This window comes from Protopterus annectens, chromosome 13.part0, assembly GCF_019279795.1.
Source record: "Protopterus annectens isolate FY-2018-M chromosome 13.part0, PAN1.0, whole genome shotgun sequence".
Lineage (NCBI taxonomy): Eukaryota > Metazoa > Chordata > Ceratodontiformes > Protopteridae > Protopterus > Protopterus annectens.
Window position 1 is genome coordinate 324543366 of NC_056747.1, and position 22585 is coordinate 324565950.

General features: G+C 37.6%; 1 long non-coding RNA gene across 1 annotated transcript in view; it reads left to right on the forward strand.

The window, feature by feature from the left end:
• The window catches only part of LOC122787294, a 620810-nt gene that overhangs the window by 388189 nt on the left and 210036 nt on the right, over positions 1 to 22585 (forward strand). The gene's annotated exons all lie outside the window — the stretch shown is intronic.

Consider the following 22585-nt stretch of genomic DNA (forward strand, 5'->3'; position numbering starts at 1 on the left):
CTCTAGACAAGTGAAGAAAGTTGAGTGCTGTAGTAATTTGTAGCTTATTTAGTGCTTACAATGAGTTATTAACAAGTGCTGAGCTCAAAGAAACAGATTTGAGTGCTAAAACTAAAAAAATGGCTATTTTTATGGGAAAATTTGAAGAGCAGACTTTATGGCGCTGGGAATAGTTTAATCCTAGCTAAGCAGCGATGCATAAAGTGTATTTTTTTAATATAGCAGTAACAAATGAGCAAACTGATTTAAACCAATTAACCAATAAAAAGCAAAAAACTGAGCCCCATTCCAGCAGTCTTCAATCAGACAAGTTCTAACTGCACACTCTTGCTACTAGGGTACAGGGGAACCTTCTCCAAAAAAAGATGGCTAGATTCAACAGGTCTGAATCTAGTCTATGCTACAGCAAACAAGGCACACCAATTTCAGACAGAAACAGTTCAAATAAGCAGGCACAATAAGCCTTTAACCAGAAACTCCCAGCTCAGAAGGGCAGAATCTACCCTCTCCTCCCACAACAGTGCAGACCACACCTTCTTAATGTAAAATAACTGGCCCTAAGCCCAAGTGCTTAAACCAGAACTGATACACTTTTAGAATAACAGACACTAAGCCTTCAATTGACAACTCCCAACTTAACTGGTCTGAAGCCCAAGTGCTTAAACCAAAGGCTTAGAATAACAGTTACAATTTAATCAGGCTACTAACAAGCAGTAATAAATGCAGCAGGATAAATGCAGTTAAGTACTTTTAAGAATAGGTAGCAAAAGCAATATACATTAATAAAGTAGAAAGAAACACAAATACAGTAAAAGCAGATGAATAAAGTGCAATTTTTTTATATAACAATAGAAAACAAGCAAACGGATTTAAACAAATTACCCAATTAACCAGTAAAAAAGCTCAAGACCAAGCAGTCTTCAATCAGACAAGTTCTAACTGCACACCCCTGCCACTAGGGTGCAGGGGAACCTTCTCCAAAAAAGATGGCCTGAAATAGTGCTCAAGTTATACAAACAAAGCTAGATTCAGCAGGCCTGAATCTAGTCTATGCTACAGCAAACACGGTGCACCAATTTCAGAAAGAAACAGTTCAAATAAGCAGGCACAATAAGCCTTTAACCAGAAATTTCCAACTCAGAAGGGCAGAATCTAGCCTCTCCTCCCACAAGAGTGCAGACCACAAACCTTCTTAATGTAAAATAACTGGCCTGAAGCCCAAGTGCTTAAACCAGAACTATCACACTTTTAGAATAACAGACACTGAGCCTTCAATCAGCAATTCCCAACTTAGAAGGATGTAAGCTACCTGTCCTGCCACAACAGTGCATACCACATACCTTCTTAATGTAAAACAACTGGTCTGAAGCCCAAGTGCTTAAACCAACAGGCTTAGAATAACAGTTTCAATTTAATCAGGCTACTACCAAGCAGTAATAAATGCAGCAGAATAAATACAATTGAGTACTTTTAAGAAGAGGCAAAAGCAAGATAAGATAATAAAGTAGGAAGAAACCCAAATACAGTAAAAGCAGATGAATAAAGTGCAATTTTTTTAGTAAAGTGCAAGGAGAGAGGAAGTGGGTTGGCCTTCTCAAATGTTCTCTCTGTATTAAGTAGAGTGAACACTAGACCGGGAGGGGTGTCCCAGATCAAATTTACAGTAGGGGTGGGCAACAGCAGAGTCTTTTCAAGTGTCAGAAATATCTCTCTGTCTCTCTCTTGGGTGAGAGATCTCTTACAGAAACTGGGATTTAAAGAGAACATTGAAAAGTCTTTATAGACTCCTTCTAGATCTATTTCTAAGGTTTTCTGCTCAAACTTGGGTCACTTTGAGAGAATACCTCAGGATTTTCTATCTCATGGCTTCTATGATTCACATGATCCCCTAATAAGACCCCAAGTGAGAAAGATACAGTTGTGACTGAAGTCTCTTTTGTACCAGCACCAACATCCTTTGCATTTTCAAATCCTAGTGGTAGTGTTTGTCATAAGAGAAATCATTTGATGGAGATAACAGATTTCCATAAATACAGGTCTCCCTTTCTCGCTCTCTGTTCCAAAGTGTTAGTGGAACATCAAGAACAGATGTAAGCACATAAATATCAGAGAGTTGCTTGGCAAAAAGCAGAATAAATAAATGAAACGAAATACAAGTAAACAGATGTTTAAAATGAAATGGCAAGAGGTAGGGTCTAAAAAGAAGCCTTAAACCTCCCAAAATGAAGGACAGTCCAACAAGTCTGAATGACTATTCAAGAAACCTTGTGGTCACCTCCCATCCTGGCCCCTTTTTTAATCCAAAAGGTCTGAATCTCCCATTGTTCTGTTTGGTAACAGATAGTTTCAGACAAATGGAGTCTGAAGATCATTCATCTAGGTTAGCAATCATCTCTGGTCCCTAGCACCTCTTCCAGTTGTTACAGACAATACCATGTGGTACATCAACAAGCAGGAGGTAATCAGTTTGTAACCATTTTGCAAACTAGCCATGTTAGCTTGGCATATAGCTTCACAGCATAATTTCACTCTACAGGCATACTACATTCTGTCAGAGCAAAACTGTGTGGCAGACAAGCTGAGCAGGACCAGGGCATTCCCTCACAAATGGAAACTAGATGGGGGAGGTGGGGGTCTTTCAACATTTGATCATTCTGGGAGATCTGCTCAAGTAAACCTCTTTGCCTCCTCTCTGAACAATCAACTGGCAAAATTCTGTTCCAGGAGTCCATGCATGAAGGCCTGGAAGACAGATACCCTTTCTTTTATTTCTCTTTCACAGGAATGTTCCTGCATGCTTTTCCACTCTCTTCACTAATATCCATGGTTTTTCTGAAGATTCAGAAGGAATTCCCCAAGATCATTTTGGTGACTCCTTTCTGATCTTGGCAATCATGGTTCTCACTTCTTCTGGAAATGGTGAGGGGTAACTGCATCAAGCTTTCTCACAGAATGGATCTTCTCACACAAGAACAGAGGTGATTGATACACCCTGACATCAATCAACTTCAATTGACTGCCTGGATGATAGGATATTAATTGTTTTTTAGGCATCTGTTTACTGATGACATGCAGCAGGTAATAATGGAGGCAAGAAAGTTTGCTGCTAGAACATCAGATATTAGTAAATGGAAAAGGTTTTCTAGTTGGTGCCAACGATGTAATCAGCACATATTCGAGGCTAGTCATACTCTGTTTTTACAATGTTTGTGTGAGGTACTATCCTATGGCCTTTCTTATGCCTCTGTCAAGGTTCATTTTTTGGCCATTTCAGCATGTCTGCCCATGGATCCTCCTTTTTCAGTGCAGTCTCATGTCAAAATGTTTTTGAAAGGGGTTTTGCACAAGAGGTCTGCAAGTAAACCAATGCCACCCCATCTTAATTTTGTGTTAAAGAAGCTAACACTTACTCCATTTGAACCATCTAACCTGGCTGACTTGAGGTTCTTAACATGGAAAACATCTTTACTGATTAATCTGACCTCTGCAAGAAGGCTATCTGAGTTCCAAGCTCTTATGGTGAGTCAACCCTATCTCATTTTCCACAGGGACAGGGTTTCTTTGAGAACTAATCCTTCCTCTATACCTAAAGTGGTATCTGAGTTTATATTAAGCCAAATTATCCATTTCCTTGTTTTCTTTCCTGAAAGTAAAATTAGGGAGAAAAGATACTCCATACCTTGGATGTCCACAGGCAACTCAGATACAGTCTTGACAGAACTAAATCTTTCAGATCTTTGGATAAATTGTTCATTTCTTTGAATGTAAGAAGAAGGGATAACTTGTGTCAAAACAGACTGTTTTGAAATGGTTGTCTAAAGCTTTTGTTGTACTCGCCATAACAAAACTTTTCCAGGCAGGGTCAAGTCTTACTGTGATAGGGCCTTGGCTTCATCTATAGCTTTTTAGAAATCATTGGTTTCTAGTTGTTTTCTAGAAACTGCTACTTGGTCCTCTGTACATACGTTTGCAAAGCACTATAAACTTGATTCCTTCTTTAAGTGCAGATCAGACTTTGCTAGACCATTTTCCAGAGGCTGCCGGGCACTTCCCCTTCCTCCTTCCAAATGTAGTAAGCTATAGTAATCTACCAATATAGCTAAGTCTACTACAGCATTGATCAATATGTTGAAGGTGTTTGACTCACATAAACAAGGTTACCTATGGGAGGGGAATTTTGCTAGGCTTAGAATGACCTATTAACAAAGCTATGAACTCTGAACATAGTACAGTTAATAGGTCATTCTAAGCCTAGCCAAATTCCCCTCCCATAGGTAACCATGTTCCAGGTAATGTAAATAGTTGTCTGTCATCAGCATGAATCATACAGTAGACTCACAGGAAAATAACGCTATGCTGATGACAGACAACTATTTACATTACCTGGAACATGGTAGGAGCGAGAGGCGCTATTAGCACTTGAATGTCGGCGTTTTCATAGTCTGTTATTTAAGCTGTCGGTGATGTGGATTGTCAGTGTTCTCGTGTCGGTTAAGTGATTGTCAATTATGTGGTATGTCGACAAAGTCAGGTAGAACCATATATATATATATATATATATATATATATATATATATATATATATTGCTACACATAATATCAGCTATCAGAGAGTATATTTGGAAATCATGAAGATGAAGTATACAAGAAAACAAATACAGACAGACAGAAGGAAAGGAAATGCCTGATTCTGAGATATCTGTAGTCAATTAGGGAGACTCAGTATGATGGATTGCTAGGCACTGTGTTCTTTTTGGAGAATGATGTAAAGTTAGTTATGTAGTTGTTTAAAAATGAAGTGCTGAGGTGACTGAAGTTATCAGGCATGCAAGTGTCACATGAGCATTCTTTTTCAATTTGAAATGAGCAACTGAGTGGTATGGTTGAAGAAGAAAAAGTTTGATAAACTTCTGTATAGCAGTTAATGCGGTGGCCATGTGGGTTGCAGTGGATGCAGTTTGGCTAGAAGTGAAGCAAGTAAAAGGGCTAGTAATGGCCATGGAGAGTAACATGACATTATGGAAGACAGAGTCTCCATACACGAGAAAAAAGGTGTGCTATCTAAAGAAGACCATAGAAACACTACAGGAGTGCATTGAGGAGTTGGACCAGCACTCCAGCAGAGGCAGTTTTAGAACTGTAGGTTTGGAGGAGGGTATGGAAGGCCTAGTACTGTTGCATTTTACAGAGGGGATTAAATATCAAGCACAGTTAAGCTTGCAAGTATCTAAAGCTCACAGGATGGTAAAGACTGATGGCAATAAAGGAAAACCATGCTATTTAATAATATAAGATGTCATTGTTGCAGAATTAAGGACTAACATCAACTGGCAGTGTTAAAAGTGCAGATGTTTGCAGGACAAATAGTTAGAACTGTTGGAAGAACTGGCTCAGAGAATCTATTAAAGAAGATTATAAATGTACTCTGTACTGGCCAATATGAGGATGTGAAAGGGTGATAGTTAGGTGTAGCTTACCTGCTGATCTGTTATATGGAAAGGTTGCAGCTATGTTCATGTAGAAGCTTGGAAGTGGTTGCACAGTACTACATCTCAGTGATACAGAGTCATGAGGAAATACTGCAGAATGGGGTAATGATGCTATTGAAGTAGATGAAATGAACTGAGATGGAAAGATATAAAAAGATAACAGCCACAAGACCCCCCACCCAGAAAAGGCGTTACAGCTTGTTAGAGAGGAGAAAGCTGTGGATGGAAATGTGTACATATGTAAGGAGTATTGAGAAAGGTCCCCATTAAGGGACAGAAGAAGGGTGTAGGAGAATCTGGATCAGATGGAGGATGTTTCCCAACAGAGGTGTAGGAAGATGTAAGGTAGAACAACAACTGGCAATCAGGGAAAGAAGTATTTTGGTGGAGTGGTATTAAGAGGAGGTGCCCTTTCCAAGTGAATTAAAAGAACAGAGCCCATGCTTTTGGATTAGGGGAAATTACTTCAATGAAGCAAATAAAAGCAAGGGTGTGTGTGTGTGAGTATTCCAGGGAAGGTTAGAGGCTACCCCATGTGGTACTCCCTTATAATCTATTGTTTCTTACTGTTGATGAATGAGCCCAAGGTATTTATCAATCAGTGACTTAAATATGAAGAGTGTGGCACACGTTTGGGAAGTTGAGTGGCTGATGAAGAAAGGAAGTGGAGTAGAAGGGCTGGATAAAGTATTGTGAGATCTTGAACTTTTGTTGAATGAGCTCAGGTACATACTGTTTGTTAAATCTGTTTTGGAGGGAGATTTATTGCTTAATTCAGCTGCACTGAAAGGAGACTTTATCAAAGAGGGGAAATCATCATATTGTTTCAGTGAAAGTCTGTGTGTGTGGGTGTAAGTCTTTATGTGGGTGAGTCTGGGATTGCTGAATGCTTGTGTGCATGTTTGTGGGATTGGTTGACAGAAGTGTTTGCACTGGAATGTTGGATGTTTCATCACCAGTGTGTATGTGTGTGTTGTGTGTGCAGGATACAAAGTGGTATTAAGGAAGTTCCTCATTTCTTTCCACTTTTGTAGAATCTCAGAGCTAGTATATATTAAGTTTTGAGGCTTTTGGGTGCATAAGGGGTGGCCCAAGCTAAAAAAAAAAACAAACAAAAAAACACTTATTTTCTTAGTTGTTATAGCACAGAATGTGTCCTCAGTGAGTAGAAATCAATGTTGTTAATTCCAACAAAAGCTTCTTTTGTGGAACTAACATAAACTCAATTTATTATGTCTTAATATGGGAAAGATCTGATGCAGCTCAACCATGTACGAAAAGGAAATATTTTTCCACTGGGGGCATCTCCTCTAGTGGCTCATTTGTTGCTGGCCATTAGGTGAAATATTCAGCATCAATGAGTGTTCAGTGACTTAGTCTTAAAGTACAAGTGACCAAAGGTATTCATGAATACTCTCCATTTGAGGGTAAGAGTGAACTGGAAGAATAAAATGTGTAGTGGCGTGTGTTGTCTGGTTATATGGTAATGATTGGATAAGAAGTTTGTGTTTTGCAAGTTTACAGTAAATCAGGAGAAAATGTGTTTACAGACGCTAAAGGTCTTCACGGACACTGGGGACTATGAGAGCGGAATGTGAAAATAAGTTGTTTCAACATTTTGGTGTGTAAGCATGTGAAAATTATATGATAAGAAGGTATTGCTTTGCATAGTTACAAGAAATGGAGAAGAACATGTTTACAGAGGGTGGGAATAATGAGTCTGATTATATGATGGGGATATAGGTAAGTGTGTACGGGGTAAAGATTTGTGCACAGTAACGTAGGTATCTGGGAAGCTCTTTGTGCTCATTAGATTTCTGTCAGTTAGAGGAAAATGTTTGCAATAAGGGAGAAGACATGCTTTTTAATGGGTGGATAGGAGAGAGGTGATTGTGTGATAAAGAAGAGGAACTGATACAGGAGGGAACAATGTTAGAATGTAGGAAGAATAATGGAAGAGAGTAAACAAAGTTATGACAGAGGGAGAGAATCAGATATGGAACTGGAGGATGAAATAGAAAAAAAGGAAGCTGTAGGGGATATGATAAATGATTGCTATTTGAGAAAGGGTAGAGTAACATCTGTTTTGCAGGAATGGCTTATTGAGTTCTTAGCTCTCTACTGATGACAGGCTAAGGCTAAGTAGTGGTTCCTCAGATTGCAGTAAAGCTGAAGGCTGGCCCAACTGGGAGGTCATGACAGGGGAAATCATAGATGAGAAGAGTGGAAGAGGCTTATAAGGTATATGTGAGTTGCAGCATGGAATGCAGGAGGTATAATATTGCCAATCAAGCAGGAGATGGTTTAAGCAAACCTCCGTAAGAAACAGTCAGATGTGTTTTTACAGTAGTTATAATTGAAGCAAAGGGAAATGGGGAAATTGTAGAAGAAGGGTTACAACTGGTTGGGATATTACTGCATTAAGGAAGAAAGGAAGAGGGCAGTAGGCGTTCTGGAATGGGAAATAGTCTGTGTACTAAAATAAGGGGAAGGGGAGATGGATTGTGCTGAGATACATTTTAGAAGGAAGAGCTTTCCTTTTTCAGGAAAACTGAGATGAATGAGAACAATGTGGAAGTATTGGAGAGTTTTGTTTTATGAGCAGCTAGGCAGCTAGGGAAAGCAATAGACATGATCATGGCTGGGAAGAGATGATATTAATTTTATTGTGAATCCAGAGCTTGATAGATTTTAGAAGAAGGTGGAATTTTCAAAAGTCGTTAGAAGATTTTTGAGAAAAGGTCAGGCATCTGCTGGAGCTGCCATAGAGAGAGAGGAATAAAATGGATTAAGCCTGCAAACCTGTCTGGAGATGAGGGTTTGGAGTATGTGTCCAGGGACAAGTTCTCCACTGAAAATGAGTTTCTGACCCAGTTAGACTTTCCTGGTTACCAAATGTCAATAAATAAATAAATCTGTTAGACGAGACTGGGGACCATGTGTAAGGTACTGTCTACAGGGGATTGTAAGTAGAGACATGCAAGTCAGGTGCAAGACTCATTGTACATCACCCCTTGGATACCAAAGAGATGCATAACAGACTGATAGCAATAAAGCAAAAAAAAAAAAAAAACTATCTTCAGGAAGATGACAGCTCCACTCTAAACATATAAGCTCACACCCTTGGAGGAATGAATGGGCTGTAGAACTCTCACCACCCAGAGGAATGCAGGTGTTTATGGAGTCTGCAGAGACACAAAGAGGAGCTTAAGACAGGATCATCAAGGTAGTGAGAAAGCAAGAGGGGTTAGTTGATATGTACCAGCAGTTTTTGGGGGGAATATATTAGTTTACATTTTCAAGGGGGATAGGAAAGGTGAATAGATTGTTTATACAATTTATGGATGGATAACTGGTAAAGAAGTGAGATTGGAAAAGAGTTTAGAGAGATATCAGTTTCAGGTCATGTGGACTGGAGGGTGGAAAACTGGGCAAAGAAAGGGTGGAGTAATAATCCATGTAAGAAGACAATATTCATGCAAGTGAGATAGTTGCAGGGTTATGGGAGGGCAAATTTAAGTGAATAATGGTAGTGGTAGAACAGGGGTTAGAGACTAAAAGGGAGTGGAAGCAGCATGGAGGGGAAGAATTAAGCCTGATTCAGTTAGGAGGAATAGATGGAGGAGGGATATAATACAAGAGAGCGAGAGGATGCTGCAAAAGGTGCAAGAAAGCATAGGCAGGGAGGAAGTCAGGTGAAAAGAACCAATCGGGTACATACAAGATTGTCTCAAAAAGCTAGAGGAATCATAAACAGAAGCAGGACTGGAAAGATGAATGGAGAAATGTGGATGTAGATCCAAATGCATTAGCATGGATATTAAAAGACGTGTTAGAATGGCTGAGCTGCAGAAAGATGGGGGAAGATATCAGAGGAATGCAGAGAAAAGAAGATGTTAAGAAATTTTATTGTGAATTGCAAAAGAGAAAAAATTGTTTAGAGGAAGAGCTTAGAGAGTAGGCCACAAGTCAGAGGTAAAACAGGAAGAAGAATTGAATAAGAACATTTAAGTACGAGAAGCAGTGGCAAATGTTACACACATGAAAGAAGGATAAGGCAAGGAGAATTTCTTTAAGATGGTTGAACTGGTGGTTGCTGGACAGCTGGCTGCATAGTGTAATAATATTACGGCACTGAGACTGCTGCCTTCTTCAATAACTGGAGCTGTTACAGTAGTGATTCCAAAAAGGAAGAGGAATCTTAGGATCCAGTGAACTTTTGCACTATTTCGTTATGTAATGCTGATGCCAAATTAGTAGCCAAGGGGTTGTCAGCTTGACTAGAGGAGATATTCCCTAAGATGGTTCATGGTGATCAGGTGGGGTTTATAAAAGGAGATACTTGGGGAATCATTGTAGAAGGCTGATGGACTTTGTGACTTGGATGGAATTGCAGGGGAACTGGGAGATGGGGGTGGTATTACTTGATCTAGACACTGGGGAAGCCTGTTAAAATACAGTGGAGCATATATTGGGAAGAGGTGTATTTTAAATGCAGTGATGGCATCGTCTAGAACACAAAATATGCACATTACAGTAAACAGGGGAGCATCAGAGAGGGTCTGGTTGTAGAACAGTATGTACCAGGGATGCCCAAAATCTTTGTGGATATTTTATTCTGATTATGAAAAAGCTAGCACAAAGGTAATGCAAGTATGTGGCTAGTAGGGAGCAAATAGCTAGAAAAGTAGTATGAATATATTCATGGATCATTACATGTGGGGATCTTTTTGCTAGAAAGAATGGTAATACTTGTGAGATTTGGCCAATGAATAATGTCATATTTTCATCAAGTGAAGTTTCTGGTAATACCAGTTTTTAGGAGAGGTCAGTATGGATGAAAGAAGGCAACAAACGCCTAACAAAAACCTGAGATGCAGGATGGAACTTTGCTAACTTCAGAACAGTTCTAACTAACTTTGACAAGTTTAAAATTAAAACACACAACTCATAAGTTAAAATGTTCCCCTCTGAACCTCAGTTTTGTGTCAGTGGGTTTGTTATTAGTCTAGTAGTCATACGCGAGTGTGACTTCAAGGTTTGTGAGTATTATGAGTGAAAGACAGATTTGGTGGCACTGAGTTCTTGGGATTAAAGATAAACCCAATGTCTGATGAGGATAGACAAAAAAAAACTGGAGTGATTTACATAATAGGATAAGATAAGCATTTTGGAAAAACGGACAGTAAATGTAAGGACCCTACTGGCAAGAGTGAGGATGGTCCCAATGATGATTTTACCCTGTTGCTGTATTTAGTTTGGCATGCACATAAATAGGCCACAAAATGGTAAAGCAGAGGAAATATAGAGTATTGGTGATTGTTTTGTTTTGGGATGAGAAGGGGCAGAATACGGAAAGGTAGATTTCGGATGGAAGGGGCAAGAGGAGGATTGGTGCTCTAGATTTTAGGTGGCATACTGTGATAGTCAATATGAATACCAGTTGCAGAGGGGTTAAATGTGAATAACTAAAAAGGGATAAGTGGGTGGCTGAGAAAGGAAGCTGGCAAATGGAAATTAGGGAATTGGAAAGATGATTGGGATATAAAGTGGAGGGGAGCTGAAGAGATGGAGAACCATGGAGGTATTTAGTGACCAGGCTACAAAGAATTCTGAGTGAATGTTGAGGGGGTGGGAAGATAAATGTCTTAGGTCTGTGGATGATATGGTGTCCTTGGAGGAGAATGGTAGGATTAGAAATTTTATTCTGGCTAAAGGGAGATAGTACCTGGAGAATAGGAATTGGGATAGTGTGCAATGTGTTAAATGTAGTGTAGAAATCTCTCTGCAGTAAAAAAGGACTGGGGAAGGTAGGAAGTGAAGGAAAGCAGGACAGACTTATTAATGAATGGGTTGAGTAGTACAAAGGTAGTATGGGAAGACATTATAATGGTTTTGGTGACAGGAGAGCAATAAATAAAGAGAGTTTTGTGAGATTTCACACCAAATTGAGCAAAAGAAGATGAGAGATGGCCAGAGGTGAGGGTATGGGAGATAAACTAGCAGATGTTGAATAAGATCAAATGAGTAGGACCATTTTATAAATTACAGAAAAAGATTCTTCACAAATGGTATAGCACCATGAAAAACATTTATGTAGCTGGGTGAAGTTAGGAAAAATAAGTGTTGGAAGTGTGCATCTCTAGGTATAGATTATCAGTGTATGTGGTAGGAATAAAAGATAGTGGCTCACATGTGGAAGATGTGCAGAAGTTATGGAAGGTGGCATATGGAGATTCCCCAGATTTAGATTGCCTTGTATGGATGTTTGAGGTAGAGTAGCGAGGTACAGATAGGTATAAATGAGAGAGTGAAGAGGCAGTTGGTGACTGGGGCATTTAAGAGGAAAATAGTGAAACAAATGGAATAAGGGTGAGGAATTAGAAAAAAGGATGGAGGAGATGACAGGATGAATGTAGAAACTCTCAGTGTTTGGAGGAATCATAGAAAAGACTGCAGCAATTAAGTAAAGGTGAGTGTGGAGGTGGATGTAGACATTGATAAAAAGGCTAGTGATGAATGTCAGAGGAAGGGTGGTGGAAGTGTGTTTGATGGAGGAGCAGGTATGGAAGAAGAAAGTAGAAAGGGCAGGGGTTGCTTCTAATACTATGAGAAGCAGGTACATTAAATCTAGTGTGGATGTTGTAGTGGTAAGTGCATGACATGTCCCTTTGGTGTGGAGATAAGTGGATCTCTAGTCAGCATACTGTAGTTTTGACAAAATCCGGTATGACTGTCAATGTAACCCAGACAAGAATGTGATCAGAAGTGTTTGGGTATATGTATTCACCTACCAGAGATTGTATATATTGTCTGGGCAATATTTGATGTCAAATGTTCATGTTATTTATATGTGTTGGGTTATTGGGTAGATTTTCTTTTGGAAGGGAAAGATACACATGCACGCATGCGTATATATATATATATATATATATATATATATATATATATATATATATATATATATATATATACACACACACACACACACACACACACACACACACACACACACACGTGTAGGATATATTTTCTAGTGCATCTTATAGGCTGTAGAAGAAGTGTTTTTTTATTATGTGTCATTTGAGATGAAATATGTAAAGGAAAACAATGTGTTCTGCAATTGTTATACTTTTTATTAAATAAAATTTAATAAAAATTGTACACAGTAAAGTAGGCCAGTGGGAAAGTTTCAGACAAACAGATACAGCTGCAAAGCATGGGCAGGTGAATAGATAAATATGAATACATAGAAATAAAGACACAGAGAGCAGTGAGTAAGGTACATACAAAACGGGTCCTTCACTTTATTCCTAGATGCTGATTTTTTTTCTCTTTAGAGTTCTTATGAGCAGAGAAGCAAGACAGCAACAATTTTTAAAAGAAATGCAGCTACTTAATATAAACTGACATTTCTACTGGGGGGGGGGGTTAGGGAAGTTAGAAATATTTCTGGGTCTGACTACTCCCCCTCCAAAGTTCCCTTGGAGCAATATATCTGACCTAGTTAGGGAAGGCATGGAGGATGCTAAGCGTAAATTGGTCAACCATCATCTTTAAAGCTGCACAGACCCTGCAATACATGCAGTCTTCGAGTAATGTTGAGAAAAGTACCAGAACTTTCATTAGTCATAGATCTGGGTATTATGGAGAAGTTCTGCTCAGTGACAAAGTTTGCAAGATAATACACCCTCCAAGATCAGTGATGTAAATGTCATTTTCCACGCACCATGTAAATACTGGCAAATTTTACAAGTTTTCTGAGTTCTGCTCCAGTTTACTGAGTAACCTTAATCGAAATGTTGTGTAAGCATATCTGTATTAATAAGCAATTCTTATTTTAACACGAATCATTTATTTGTAAAGTACAGCATAGTTAACTCACCACATATCTGGGCTTACTTTGCATTTTCATCTCTGTAACTATGCATGCAAAAATAGACATGATTGTATCTTAGTAAGTTATAGATTTATAGACTAGTTTATATGAACAGTGAACAAACTCTAAGAAACATTATATCTGCACTTAATAAGTCAATTACTCACCAGTAGCTGTTGTCCTGTTGATGGTATATGGTTTAGTAAAATCAAAGTTAGCTTTAGAATGTTGGCGTGGAGAGTGAAATATGAGTTATGGAATAAATGTGTACCAGAATTCATTAGGATAGCCTCTGGAAGTAGTAAATAATCCACTTTCAAGTTGTTGGTATAATGACAACACCCCTCTACAAGACAGCAAGCTGTCAGTTGAAACAATTAAATAGGCATGGAAATTACCTGTATCTGCTTTTTGGGAGCTGAATTATTTTCATGGTGTTTTCTGTAATTCAGTTTTACATCCTTTTTCTAGTATCGAGTACCCTACTACTTTCTGAAAAAAAAGGCCTTTTGAAAATTAGGGAGTTTCTAGAATACTGAGGTATGAAATATCTGTTTTACCAAAGTAATTGCTTTTAAATTTTTTTTTGTAATTCAGGTAATAAATCTTCAGTAGACAACTCAAACAAGATCTTGGTAGTAATGAGTATGCGGGCCATGAGGCTTGATATCTTTTTGGAATGTCTGAGTCCTAAGTCAAACAATTCTCCAACAATTGCTGAGCCAGCAGAAGCAAGCTTCATAGTGTAGACGGAAGGAGACCTGACAGCACACAGCTGATCTAGGTTTGACTCTCATCCTTAGCACTGGAGGTGTCACTAGTGAGGGTTGGGAATGAGTATCCAATGACAGTTTACCCATTCTGGGGAGAAGGATGAGGGTATGTGAGCTTGGGGGGGTGTATCTCACTAATAAATATCTGTTTGAGACAAAATAATCACCACCAGTTTCTTGGCATAAGGAGGGCTGCCTTACAGATTACTTGTCTCAGGACTGCAACTGTTGCATACTACACGCTGGATGTACAACGGGGACAGATAGGTACATCAGGAAAAAAGCCACTGAAAAATCAAGATCCACCACCATTTGAACTTCTAAGATGCTGCACTGAATAGTAAGAAGACTGTCTCTCACTACCCCCCCCCCCCCACACACACACACACACACACGGTGGCCTCATTCAGTGAAAAGGATTTGTACCTATTCTGGGTTATCTTACCACTGTCTGTCAAGCAAATTCAGCAGTTGTGCTTTACCATCCAACATTTTTATGGCACTATGGGAGGAAAGGGATGACAAAAATTCAACAATAATTTGACAGAGCTATGCTAAGATTTACAGTATTTGAGAACTAAATTCAGTCTTGAGAAAACCAAATCCATATTATTTGTCACATAGAAATGAAGTCACATGTTCAATAGAAGCTGTAAAATCTCTGGGCCAGATGGAAGTGGTCTTGAACTGGGTCAAACCTACAAGTACTTGGAGGTCTGGTTGGATGCTGTTTTAACTTTTCGTAACCATATGTATATTATACAGAGCACATCAGCTCTGATGCACATCTGCCCACAGAAACAAACCAATTAAAAAGTGAGTCAAAGAAGATAACTGAAATAGGTCTTCTTAATTCCAACTTTGTAATATGTGTTACCCACCATACATGCCTGTTCTACTCAAAGCATGCAAACCGCTGAGACAAAATCCACTGGATCATGACAAGTGCATATAATAGACATCACCACTGTCTCCCACTTAGCCACATAAGCCGGCTCATCATTACCCTCCAAGCCATACTTCTCACTGGTAGTCTGATCCACAGATCACATACTCTGTATCAGTTTAGCTCAATTCGAAGAACATGAAAGTTATGCCTAACACAAGAGCATGAATGTCGTGTACATGTTAATAATTCACTAGTAATTCAGAGCCATAAATTGTCCTGCATATCATAAGCCTTTTCCATTCTATATGCAAAGATAGCAAGCTCCCTTCTCTGTCCAATACAGACTAATTTAAATCAACACCTCAAAACATTACTTCATGCAGAAACACAATATAAACTTAATTGCGCGGTTACTTGTATACTTAAATATGTAGATTACAACAAAAACAGTTTGCTAATAGAACTTTGGTACTCACTTCTGTTTGGGTGTTAGGTTGAAGACCATTTGAATACCATCTTTGGCTGGGGTGATGCCATTAGGGGATATCGTTCAGGGCACCAAATGACCAAGCTACAGCTCTGCCACTGCTTAGAATCTATTTATTTTATTTATTTTTTTGTTAACTGGGAAAGTCTGACTGGGCACACAGATCCATTTTCAGCAAAGGCCCAGGGAGAAAAGTTCCACATAACATAATTACATTGCATTAGATATATTCATATAAGAAAATAGTGTTTTGCACAGTTTGCAGTATAATACAATAATTTATTGAGATTATTGTTAATAGAAGTTGATACATTTGTTAGCTGTTTTTACCACTGGTAGCAGAGGGGTGGCTGATATAGAAAAGCTTGGTGAGTAGGAGGTAGAGACTAGTGTAGGCAGGTAAGAAGGGATAGTAGAGGAGATGAGTGAGATTGCAAAAATATAGAGGATAGTATAGAAGTGAGAGTGTAGAAATGAAGATAAGATGGGGGTTAATTAGGCTTCCAAAGTACGAGATTGTGATTAGGTGAGTAGGAAGAAGTTTGTAGTGTGGGGAAGGTTAGTCAGGATGAATGAAACCAGGAGAAAGTTAGGTGGTATTTTAGATCGTGTTTAAATCTTAATGTAATGCTGACCTGTTTTATTGAGATGAACATGGAGTTCCATATAGATTTAGTGGTGCAATTACTTATATTACTTAAAGAAATTACCTGAACTTGATATTGCAGGAGTGTAATGCATATTACATAAACCTTGTATCATTTTCATGCTTTGGAAAATTTTCTTCCATCATACCTGATGAATTAGTCTTTGTATAGCATTGAAACTGTTTTATAAGTTATCTTCACCATTGTTGGCATCAAACTGTAATCAGACTTATGTCTATGACTTCTGACTGTATCTCACTTTTAAATGTATTATTTCTTCCTGAGCATATTTGATTATGTATTTGAGGTTTTCTCCCTGGGACTCCACTGAAAATGGAATTCCTCAACTAGATATTCTCATTTAACAACTATAAAACAAACAATTAAATAAATTTGCTATTACTGTATTCTTAAACCTTCACCCTATTACTAAATGGCTACCAAGACCCAATTCAAACACACTAGGAGTGAAGAAATGTAATATATTTTCATATATATGAAAACTCTTATAAAAAGCAAAACTCCCAAATGTCGGTGTGTTTTGTCAACATACTTTCATCAACAAAACAGTTGTGTGAGATCAACAATCCCGCTGGTTAAGGAATATGCCCATTCCCGGCAGAATTTCCACCCCTGTCACTGAATTTTGATCCTCTTCTAAGCTTCTGTTAGAGATGAGGAAGCACCATAATTTAAAGTGTAATAACACTGTTAACATAGCTGTCTCTTTATTCTGGTTAATATCTACAAGGCTACACACAGAAGATACTGCAGAAGTATGTAGAAAAACGTGTATGTGAGGAATTACTATCTATGCTGTTGCTGGAGGTATAACCTGAATAAGTTACTAAAACGTAGTACTGTCAGTAAAATTAAATTTACATTCTTTTGAAAATATAGATGGTGAAGAACAGTGAGTGGGAATAATATTGGGAACCATGTATTTACAGTTTTACTTTGTATGTCAGCTAGTGAGGTGTCATTTACTACAATTTGGTGAACTGTTGTATCATGTTCCCTGCAGAATTTGTTTCCACCCATCCCTCTAATGAAAAGGAAATAAGCAATCATTTTCAGTCCACTGGAGTTAGAAATAACTTATGATATGGACAGAGCAGCCTCATAATGCTGGAAGTTTTCAGTTATTTTCCCAAAATAAATATGTGCATTATTTCAAGATACTCCATGTATGTGTACACTCATGCCAACATCCTTTACTTTTTTGTATTTATTTATTTGTTTTGCACACTTTCTTTAGAACACTTCAAAAACACTTTCCAGGTAGAAATGAACATTGTCAAGGTTCTGAAAAAGAGTTGGTCAAAAGTCTCACAAACCAAAAAAGTTATCTATACAAGTTCCAAAACTTTATTTTTTCTGGGGGTAGGGGTCATGTCTCCATGCACCTGATGGGGGAGACTTTTACCAATTTATCTAGACATTTATTATAATCAGTTCTGTATTTGCTGAAAGTTGGAGCACTGATTAGACCAAGACAGCAGTGATCTCATTCAGTGAAGGCGTGGTTTGGCCCTGTCTGCATAATCAACAGGATGTGTTTGTCATACTACTGTTAGCATACCCATTTTCTATATTTGCATTCAGAAGGTAACTTCATAAAAGGCAGTAGATAAAAGTTTTGTGCAAATGTGTTGCATACCATTGGAGTTATAAGCCAGTGTTTATCTTACTTAATAAAGCCTTGTACTAATATCAGTATTTTTGGTACACATGGTGGTTAGCATTGCTGCCTCAAAGCTCTTTTTTCATTCCTCAGCTGTGGTTCCATGGCTGTGGTTCACTCTATACAGGTTCTTCATGTTCTTCTTATGTTTTTTCAAGATGATATGATTTTTTCTCATCTTCCAGATATATATTGTATGATGAACTGGCAATCCTCTAAATTGTCCGTAGGTGTAAACCTTGACTATTGATGATTGTCACTGTTGAAGTGACCCAACCCCATGTGCAAAAATGAGAAAAAGATGTTGTAGATGGATGGGTGCATGCATGCAGTATGTGTGTGAGTGAGGGAGTGAATAGGTGCAGACATCCTGCTAAGAGACCAGCATTTCATCCATGATTAGTTCTTTGCTTCACATCCACTAACTATTCCATCCAGGACTCATTCTCTGCTTTACACCCAGTACTTATTCCATCCATGACTCATTCTCTGCTTAACACCCACTGTTTATTCCATCCAGAATTGATTCTATGCCTTACACCCACTGCTTTTTCCAAACAGGATTGGTTTTCTGCCTTACACCCACTGCTTATCCCATCCAGTATCGATTCTATGCCTTACACCTACTGAATAGTCCACCAGGAGTGATGCTCTGTCTTAAACCCACTGCTTATTCCATTCAGGATTGGTTCTCTGTCTTAAACCCACTGCTTATTCCATCCAGGATTGATTATCTGTCTTACACCCACTGCATATTCCACCAGTATTGATTCTCTGCCTTACACCCACTGCTTATTCCATCCAGGATTGATTCTATGCCTTACACCTACTGAATATTCTACCAGGAGTGGTTCTCTGTCTTAAACCCACTGCTTATTCCATCCAGGATTGATTATCTGTCTTACACCCACTGCGTATTCCACCAGTATTGATTCTCTGCCTTACACCCACTGCTTATTCCATCCAGGATTGATTCTATGCCTTACACCTACTGAATATTCCACCAGGAGTGGTTCTCTGTCTTAAACCCACTGCTTATTCTATTCAGGATTGGTTCTCTGTCTTAAACCCACTGCTTATTCCATCCAGGATTGATTATCTGTCTTACACCCACTGCATATTACACCAGTATTGATTCTCTGCCTTACACCCACTGCTTATTCCACCCAAGATTGATTTTGTGCCTTACACCCACTGCTTATTCAATCCAGGATTGATTCTGTGCCTTACACCCACTGCTTATTCCATCCAGGATTGATTCTCTACCTTTCACCCCCTGCTTATTCCATCTAGAATTGGTTCTCTGCCTTACACCCACTGCGATTCCATCCAGGACTGGTTCTCTGTCTTAAACCCACTGCTTATCATTTAATCTCTTTAAAAGACACATCTTCTAAAATTTAATATTATATTGTAGAGAATGAAAGTATCCTATCTGTTAGTTAATAAGTATGTCAAAGTCTCTTCTATGGAAATTGTATGTCAAAAGTCTGTCCTTAAAGCTATGTTTTGTAAAACATTTTTCTATTGGAGCTTTTCTCCCCAGGCCTCCACTGAAAATGGACTTGTAATCCAGTTGGACTCTCCCGCTCAACAAATGTAAAATAAATAAATAAAAGAAATCACTTTCAGATGGAAAAAATGACCACAAACTGGAATGCAAAGGTGATGTAGTACCTTTTATTGGAACAGCATAGATTTTGCAATGTTAGTCCAATACAAGGTGTTGCTTCATCTTTGTGTACCAGTAGCTTCAGGTTTTCTGTTAATGGAGTAGAACTGTATTTCTTAATATTTCTGCCATGCAGAAAATGTTTGAGAAACATAATCAACAGCATAATGGTTTTTACTACACCCATGAGAAGGTTTTAAGTAAAGCAAGTTCAAACTTTTGCAAATCTTAATGAACCCTTTATATAAAGGCAGTGAGCGGTTATGGCATACATCTGTGTTAAGAACCTTTGATCTACTGATAGCACAGCCAAAATTCTAATTAATTCTACTCATCATCAGCATTCAGCTATAAATAGTGAATCACGAAGTGTGTATTTATGGTGCTGCCACTACCAAAGTTTGTATTGTCATTGTAGACCTGCCAGATATCAAACCCGAAGAGGAAACTACATCACTCTGACAAAAACGGCATCTGTCTGAGAAAAAAACTGGTTTGCTAAAACACAAAGCTTTTCATCTGGAAACCTGCTCAAGGAATAATAATAATTTAGATCCCCTAAAGAAAATTCTGGTCTATTTGCTTGCATGCTTGCAGAAGATACTGAAAATGTAAATTACAATGCTTAGAATACAAAACAAAAGAGTAGTTACCATGCAGATATAGTGCCATGGGCCTTTTCTTACTGATTTTCCAAATGCCCCCAAAGATAACCTTCTGGACTGGTTCTCTGCATCCCAGTGTACTGTTGATTTTTCATAAGGAAGCACAGATGCCAAATGCCCACAGAGTGGTAAAAAGTTTAAGATTTACTATGCTGTTATCATCTGTCAGAGGCCACGGAGGCCCTAAATCCATATTTAGCAAACTGAAATTGTTTTAGCAGTTTTAATTCCTGCATGCATAATGCTAACAGGCTGTAGCTTTTTAACAAAATGCAAGTAAAAGGATGAAATCTCCACCACCATATGTAATGTTTCATATTTTCCGAGTATTCATTGACATGTATTTTTATTACATAAATTCAGACAAAGATGACCCATACTGTCTAACCTGTAAAAATTGCAAATAAAAAAAAAAAAATAGAAAAAATATGAGTGATCAAATGAATTGTACTTTCTGGAAATATTCCTCTTTATAATCAGTTCATTCCACTATGAAAATTATCATTCCACCTAGTATTACATCCAAAAAAATACAAGAACATTTTCTTTTGTGATCTGGCTAGCTTTCCTAGGAGTACAAAGGTTTTTCTAGCAGCCCTGTGTTACAAAGGGCGAGTTTAAACTGTAGACAATTTAAGGCATCTAAAAAATGAACCATGTATTTTGTAATGTTAATTAGGCCTTACTAATCATACCCACTCTTTTCATTTAACATGAAAGCTTACATATATACTAAAGATAATTTGCGTATTTATATAACCACTGCTCCTTCTGGCAATATAAAAACTGTATTTAAACCCTTTTTACTAGAGTTTTTTTTCTTTGACAATTATATCCATATGCATACATTATATGTCTGAGTGTCAGTTTGGGTTTAGGAAAGTTGTAAATAAGCTATGTCTATAATGTAAAAAAAAAAACATTGACTTAGATGTTAAATTCTTATTTTTGGACTAAACATTGACCAATTTGAAAAAAAAATGGCATATAACTGATAATAAGGTTGAATGTAATAATTGTATTTTAAATGTTACATCTGATAATATGTCCGAGATAACACCATTTTAATTCATGATTTCCTCATTCTTGAAGTTTTAAATTATTAAGAATTGTTGTACTAGAGTTATTATTTCTTCTGATGACTGAAAAAAGATTGTAAACCAACATTTGCTCAATTCTATCAAAATTACCAATATTTTTTTTTCTAAACTTTAATCAAGTATCTCAATATTTGAGATAACATCTGCATTATTTGTTAATATCTGTAACCCTGTTTTAAGGGTGACAATGGTATCTTTAAGGCTTACAGTAGTGTTGAGACTGGTTATCTTGGAAAAATGTTTACACGTTTTTATATGATTAATGTTATAAGCTTTATTTGTTTAGGTGAATGTTCGATGGTGAATTTTCTTGTTAGCTTTATGCGTTTACAATATTTAATACATTTAAGTAAGAAGTTGTTTAAAAAGAGCTTGTATGCATTGAGTTGACAAAAGCTTTCTGCATTTCGGTTGTTAAAATGAGTTTGTTAGTAATCAAGGTGTTTATTGGGTCCATATTACCTTGATCAGGTTAGTCATTGCAATGATTCAGAAGGATTTTGTGCTTCACAGGTATCACTGCATTTGTCTTTCATCAACTGACAATCATAATAACATGCAGTTCTGTCAGCAAACCTAGATCTCTGTAGTATCTTGTGGGGTAAAATTGTGTGCTTCATAAGGTCAGTTAACATAGCCAATATATAAATGTGATTGACACTCTGCAAGCTTATAAGTCAAAAGGAGCTACTATTAAAAAAATATGCAAGCATCTGGGCCATTACTGTGTATCACATGCAGCTGCGTAAGATTTAATTCAACCTAAAGTAAGTTTATAAATGACAATAATTTGTAACAAAGTGGTTGTTCACTTAAATGTGTTAACAGTCTTGAGATATGGTGATTAGATATTGAGATTAATACTATGAACATTATGTTTCTGTACTTAGGCTATGCTGATGTTGTTTAACATGAAAATTACAAATAATTTATTATGGAACCTGTGTAGAAATACCAGGTATTGCCCCTGGCATTGTACTAGACGAAATAAAGTTAGTTACTTTCAAAGGCAGAATTTTTCCACTTAAAGTTCTAAATGAATGAAATATTGTGATCAGCAAGTCATAACTATACAGTGATAGCATTTTTTAACAAAATATATACAAAATAGTGTAGCTAAATGCTTCTTAAGAATGACATCCTTTCTTCTGTATCCTTTATTAAGATGCCAGTTTAAGTGGCATGAAAAATATTTGTGGTTTGTGTGGGTCTGTTTGAGTATCTTGGTATGTTTGTGTGTATGTATGCATATATTTATCTATATATATATATATATATATATATATATATATATATATAT